The following is a 7,654-nucleotide window of genomic DNA, read 5'->3' as shown; positions in this document are numbered from 1 at the left end:
TTGTTTTTGTATCCAGATACTTTTTTGTATTTGCTTCTTGTTTCTAGTAGTGTTCTTGTGGAATCTTTAGGGTTTTCTATATAGAGAATCATGTCATCTATAAATAGTGATAGTTTGACTTCTTTGTTTTCTATTTGGATGCCTTCTATATCTTTCTCTTGCCTGATTGCACTTGCTAGGATCTCCAATGTTATATTGAATAAGAGTGGTGATAGAGGACAGCCTCGTCTTGTTCCTGATTGTAGAAGGAAGGTTATTAATATTTCACCATTAAGTATAATGTTGGCTTAATGTTTGCCATATATGGCCTTTATTATGTCAAGGTACTTTCCTTCTATACCGATTTTGTTAAGTGTTTTGATCATAAAAGGATGTCGTGTCTTGTTGAAGGATTTTCTGCATCTATTGATATGATCATATGATTCTCATTTTTTAATTTGTTTATGTGGTGTATCACATTAATCACATTAATAAATTTGCATATGTTGAACCATCCCTGGGATGAAGCCCACTTTATCGTGGCGTATAATGTTTTTAATATGTTGTTGTATTTGGTACACTAGTATCTTACTTAGGATTTTTTTTTGCATCTGCGTTCATGAGAGATATTGGTCTGTAGTTTTTATGTGTGTGTATTTGTTATCTTTACCACGTTCTGGTAGCAGAGTAATATTGGCCTCATTAAATGAGTTAGCAAGCATTGCCTCCTCTTCAATTTTTTGGAAGAGTTTAAGGAGAATAAATTTAAATCTTCTTTGAATGTTTGGTAGAATTCACTGGTGAAGCCATTTGGTCTTGGACTTTTACTTTTTGGTAGGTTTTTGTTGATTGTTTCAGTTTCCATACTGCCGATTGTTCTATTTAGATTTTCCAGTTCTTCCTGATTCAGTCTAGGAAGACTGTATTTTTCTAAGTACTGGTCCATTTCTTCTAGGTTATTAAATTTGGTGTTATATACTTTTTCATAGTATTCTTGCATGATCCTTTGTATTTTTGCGATGTCAGTCGTAATTTCGCCTCTTTCATCCCTGATTTTGTTGATTGGTGTCCTTTCTCTTTTTTCTTTAGTGAGTCTATCCAGGTGTTTGTCAATTTTATCACCTTTCTCAAAGAACCAGCTCTTTGTTCCATTTATTTTTTCTATTGTTTTTTGGTTTTCAATTTCATTTATTTCTGCTCTAATGTTGATTACTGCTTTCCTTCTGCTGACTTTAGGCTTTATTTATTCTTCCTTTTCTAGTTTTTTTTAAGATGAAGCATTAGGTTGTTATTTGGGCTCATTCTTGTTTTTGGAGATGGGCCTATAATGATATGAACGTTCCTCTTATGACCTCTTTCGCTGTGTCTCAGAAGTTTTGATATGTTATACTATCATTATCATTCATTTCTATATATCTCTAGATCTCTTTTTTATTTATTTTCTGACCCTGTTATTCTTCTGTAGCATGTTGTTTACCTCCATGTATTTGTGGTTCTTCCTGATTTCTTTTTGCAGTTGATCTCTAGTTACAAAGTATTATGATCAGAGAATATGGTTGGTATGATTTCAACCTTCTTATATTTGTTGAGGCTATCTCTCTGTCCTAGTATGTGGTCAATTCTTGAGAGTGATCCATGTGCACTAGAGAAGAATGTATAAGCAGCTGTTTGGGATAGAAGGCTATGTAAATGATGGGATACTTTTGAAGGTGAAATGAAGTCATAGAAAACTTTGAAAAATTTAATTCACTGTACAAATAATAATGTTGATAATACACGGCATCATTATCATCTAAGAATATACTTAGCAATTCCAACCCAATAAGGTGCAAAAAAGTATTTTTTTTATATGGAAGATGAAATGAGTAATTAACAATTCAATAAATATTATCAAATTATAATTTAGTAGATTGTGTAGTAGGCACTAAGCACTGGGGATACAGGAATAATAATACTAACACTAGTTCTGTGGCCTTGGGTAAATCATACACACTCTTTGAAATGGTTTTCTAACTTATAAAATGAAAATTATAATTCCTATCTCACAATGACTTTGGTAGAATTAAATGGTAATTTATTTGCAAATGACTAATAAGAATTTGAAAAATATTATTTGAGATATCAGAAACATGGCAGAGTGAGAGATGTCTCTAGAACTCTCCCCTTGAAACAACAATAAGTTGAACATCTAAAACTCAACAAAAAAACACCCGACCTGCACATAAGCACATCTCAGCAAGGGAGCTGTGCATAAGAGCTACCACAGGTCAGAATCCCAGGTGTCAGTTGGTAGACTGGGAGAAACAAAGAATCTGTGTCTCACAGCCAGAGCTCCCTGCAAGAGGAGTGAGATTTGAGAATGTATAGCAGTTTCCTTGAGCATCCCTTCCTGAGACAGCTATGAGCTCCGCATGGCCTGAGGCATTGCCGAGGCATCAGCGCCAAAAGCAGAGATGTGGGGATGGCAGAGAAGTGGGGACATTAAAGAAGCAATAGTTGATTGTTACCAGCTGCATTAGAAAGTATGAGGCTGAGTCACAGCACCCATCTTCACCCAGAGGGACCCTCCCACATAGCCTCCAAGACTGAACACTGCAGAAGCCAAGGGAATCAGAGCAAATACTACCAAAACTGTGGCTAGCACTGACAGGAACTGTGATGGAGGATAGTGAGCATGATCGAATATTTATAAGAAAAAAGAGCTACGGCCATGTCATCCTGAATGTACTGGATCTTGTCTGATCTTGGAAATTAAGCAGGGGCGGGCCAGGTTAGAACTTAGATGGGAGACCACCTAGGAATATCAGGTGCTGTAGGCATTTAAAAAAGAGGCATCATTAAAATTTATACAAAGCACCTATCCAGGTGGCTTAGCCACCACTACTAGAAACCAAAAGAGAAACACCCTCAATGCAACAGGATAAAGAGAGACCTTTACATAATAAATCTACTTTTGAGGGGACAAAAAAGAGGCAGAATACACTCCAATTAATGCCCTGATGCAGAAATAAACAAGTAAACACAATGAACAACCAACGTGACAAGGCAGCTCAGAAAGAAAGAGAAAAATCTCCAGAAAATAAACTTAATTTAATCCCAAATCAGCAGTTTATACATTTTCTCTAGTCCACATGGAACATTCTCAAGGATAGATCATATGCTGGGACACAAAGCTAGCTTAATAAATTTAAGAAAATGGAAATCATACTAAACATATTCTCTGACTATAATGCTTTGAAACTGTAGAACAACTGTAAACCAAAAGGAGGAAGAACCAGAAATACATGGAGATTAAACAACACGCTACTAAAGAACAACTGTGTCATAGAAAAAAGAAAAAGACAGATTAAGAGATACATAGAAACAAACGAACATGAAAGTACAACATATCAAAACTTTTGGAACGTGGCAAAAGCAGCAATAACAGGAATGTTCATATCATTACGAGCCTATTTCAAGAAATAAGAATGAGCCCAAATAAACAACCAAACATTACATGTTAAAAAACTGAAAAAAGAAGAATAAATTAAGCCGAAAATCAGCAGAAGGAAGGACATTATTAAAATTAGAGCATAATTTTAGTTGTGCTCTAATAAATAATAATAAATGCAACAAAGAGTGGGTTCTTTGAGAGGATTAATAAAATTGGCAAACCCTCGTCTAGACTCACTAAAGAAAAAAGGGAAAAGACACAAATAAACTTAATCAGAAATGAGAGAGTAGATGTTATGACAGATAACACTAAAAATGAAGGATCATAGTAGAATACTATGAAATGTTATTCAACACCAAATTTAATAACCTAGAAGAAATGGACAAGTACTTAAAAAGACAGAACCTTCCTAGATTGAATCATGAAGAACAGGAAAACCAAAATAGACCACTCAACAGTATGGAAATTGAAACAATCATCAAAAACCTCTCAAAAAGTAAAAGTCCGGGACCGGATGTTTTCACCAGTGAATTCTATCAGACATTCATGTATAAGTTAATACCTGTTCTTTTCAACTTCTTTCCAAAAATTGAAGAAGAGGCAATACTTAACTCATTTCATACAGCCAGCATTACCCAGATACCAAAATCTGGCAAGAATAACACAAAAAAGGAAAACTATAAATCATTATCTCTGATGAATACAGATGCAACAATCCTAAACAAAATACTAGCAAGCTAATACAGCAACCCATTAAAAAGATTATACATCACTATCAAGTGGGCTAAATTCCAGGGGCACAGGGATCATTTAACATACATGTCAATTAATGTGATTAACCACATAAACAAAATAAAGGATAAAATTGTATGTGCATATCAATAGATACAGAAAAAACCTTTGACAAGATTTAAATCCATTTATGATTAAAACGCTTAATAAATGGGTATAGAAGGGGAAGTACCTCGACATAATAATGGCCATATATGACAAAATCTCATCTAATATCATACTTAACAGCGAAGACCTCAATGTTTTCCCTCTAACATCAAGCAAAAGACAAGAATGCCCTCTGTTGCCACTGTTATCCAACATAAAATCAGAAGCCCTAGTGAGAGCAGTCAGGCAAGAGAAAGAAATAAAAGATATTCAAATTGGAAATGAAGAAGTCAGGTAGTCACTTTTGCAGCTGATATGATTATATAGAAAACCCTAAAGACTCCACTACAAAACTATCAGAAATAATAAATGTGGTAAAATTTCAGGATATAAAATTAATGTACAAAAATCCATAACATTCTATACACTAATAATGAATTTTCAGAATAAAGAAATAAAAAACAATTTCGTTTGCAATTGCAAAAAGAGAATAAAATGCCTAAGTATAAACCTAACAAGGACTGTGAAAAACCTAAACACTAAAAATTATAAGACATTATTAAAAATAAATTAATGAAGATGCAAGGGAGAGAGAGAGAAAGAAAAATATGACCTTTGAAAAATATAAACATGGGAGTTTCAGAATCAGATGCATTTCAGAATCACTCTGGAATTTGGATAAAATTAGTGAGGCCAAACAATTTGTATTTTTAATTATTTTGCTAATCATTAACATACTGTGCTTTACAAATATAAGAGATTATTATCAATATTACACAATAATGATGTGATGAGGCTCCTGGTTGAGTCTGGATTTTACAACTTTTGAATCTGGAAAACATCCATTTTAGTGACTAAAGGTAGTGCCTGCATTGTGGTACAGAAATTGGAATTTTCCATTAAGATAGGCTGCCCCTTCAATTTGAGAGAAACATATGAGGGGTTTCTTTTAGTTATATAGAAATAAATTTTAATCTAATACTTGTAGGAACTAAGGACACAGTTGAATATTTTATGTTTAGTAAGGATCCTGAGTTGTAATGCATTTGGTAGGTGAAGCAAAATTCTTATTACAAATATCTATTTTTTTTTTCATAGATTTTCATAGGATTTAAGAGGTTCCTAGGAGAAGGATTGGGAAAACTTTCATCCCTTCCCAGAAAATTTCAAAGATAGTAAACCTTGTTTGGTAGACTAAAGTGACCTTAACCAAAATAACCTGGCAGAAAACTGGAACCTGAAAGTGAAGCCTTAACCGATGACTCAAACCCAGTATAAAGGCTTAAAGCATTTGAAGGGAAGTCTGGTTCTGGACATAACTACTGCTAGACTCACTCCTGAACCTGCGATACTGGCACCATAGATACTGTTTCATAAATGGATGATTATTCTTTGAAAAAAAAAAATAATCACAATCTTCTCTAACAGAAAGTAAGCAATTTTGCAGGTAGAATACTTCTGACTAAGCATGATAATTAGAGTTTTCTCCTTCATAATATAAAGAGCCACCAAAAGTGTGGGTTAAATATCAGACATGAGTAACAGTGAATGGGACATTTGGATTCCTTAGATATTGAGGTGATGACATTTCTGTCTAACGGTAAGAAGAGACTTTTTATTCTTCCAGCATTTTCCAGATTTTATAGACCACTCGCATGTTCTGCAATCAGCAGCAAGGTTAACATTTAAGATAACTATGACTAGCATTATGTTTTGTAAACACATTAACACTTGTGAAGATTAACCTCCAAGGATTCTGGAAATGGAGAGTGTTGAGAAAACCAATCGACAGACTAAGGTAAATAAACCTAGAAAGTTCTTAAGAACATACAGAGAGAGGAATAATAGATAACATTTCTTCCTAATGTGGACCAGTGGTTCCAGAGAGTTTATAGTATTTAAGTCTAAATTTTTTGTCTATTCTATGCCTATTCCCATAAAGCTTAACATGTCTGGAGAAAAAAACATGCCCACAAATACATGGCCAAAAATCCCAAGTTAGTTTGATGGTGACCTGAAGACAGATCTTATTTTTCTAGTCCACTCATTTCCCCATTTTTCTAAATTATTACTTCACAATTTCTGTTCTCTCTTCAAACTTTTAGCACCTTCTCCCACATTTTCATTCTCAGATGATCTGAAAATACTGAAACAATCGGAAGTGAACTTTTTAAAATGTCCATCACATTTACCAGCCTATCTGCACCTGAAACTATATAATCTTTCTTTATCTTCTATTATAATGAACTATTTGTCTATATTCCTAAGGTCATTCAATTCCTTTATGTTCTAGATTGTATCCCTTCTTGCCTACTCAATGTGTTATTTCAGAATTATCCATTCTCTACTATATCACCCATTTCTCCTGTCTTCTGAATCACTCCCATTTTTTCTATATAAGGATAAAAAACACCCTTCTCTGGACCCCATTACACTTTACCAGCTATCACCCCTTTTCTCGGATTCCTCTGAATAGCAATATTTCTCAAAAGAGTTCTTTACAATATCAGGAATTCCATTTTACTCATTTTCTCTTGAATTAACTCCATCTATTCTTTTACCTAGACAACTTATTTCAATGATTTTCATGTTGCTAATTCCAACAGTTTTATTTTTTGACATAACATCAGCATTTTACACAGTATATCACTCCTTTTTCCTGGAAACACCTTTTAAAAATGGTTTTTAGAATACCATACTGTCTTGGTTTTCCTCCTACTTCATTGACTATTCTAAGCCAAATTTTTCTAGTTCTTCGTCTTCTCTCTATCTTATTAACTTTGGAGTGTGCTGTGGCTCAGTCCCTGCACTGCTTCTTTTCTTACATTCACTTGCTAGGTAATTTCATATATTTTCATGTTTTCAAATCCCATATATACATTGTTGATTCCCAAATTTATACCCCCTTCTCAGATTTTTCCCCTGAAATCCAAACTTACATATCCAACATCTGCACCTGAATGTTTAATAGATGTCACAAACCCAACATATTCAATATGCAATTCCTGATCTTCACTTCCACAAATATGCTTCAACAGTCTTAACCTTTCACAGTATATTTTATATTAATGCATAAAAATGTATAACATACTTAGTGGCTTAACATATACCATTTATTATTTCAGTTTCTTTGGGTCAGAACATGGCTTAGCTGTGTCTTTGGCTTTCAGAGTATTTCACAAGGCTGCAATTAAGGTATTAGCCACGTTTTGGGTCAAGTGAAAGCCTGATTAGAGACAGACCCCCTCCCAAGCTCACGTGTTTGCAGGATTCAGATACTTGCTGGGTATCCATTTGAATCCATCATCAGTTCTTTGCTACATGGACCTCTCTAAAATATCTGCTTGTTTCATCAAAGCCAAT

The 7,654-nt window shown here is 34.1% G+C and overlaps 1 pseudogene; it reads left to right on the top strand.

The window, feature by feature from the left end:
• The first annotated feature begins 2,679 nt into the window (after positions 1–2,679).
• Positions 2,680–2,798, top strand: LOC112472243 (annotated as a pseudogene).
• The last annotated feature ends 4,856 nt before the right edge of the window (positions 2,799–7,654 follow it).

This window comes from Pteropus alecto, unplaced genomic scaffold (assembly GCF_000325575.1).
Source record: "Pteropus alecto unplaced genomic scaffold, ASM32557v1 scaffold409, whole genome shotgun sequence".
NCBI classification, from domain to species: Eukaryota; Metazoa; Chordata; class Mammalia; order Chiroptera; family Pteropodidae; genus Pteropus; species Pteropus alecto.
The sequence above is the reverse complement of the archived record's forward strand: the minus strand, read 5'-3'. Positions and strand labels throughout refer to the sequence as shown.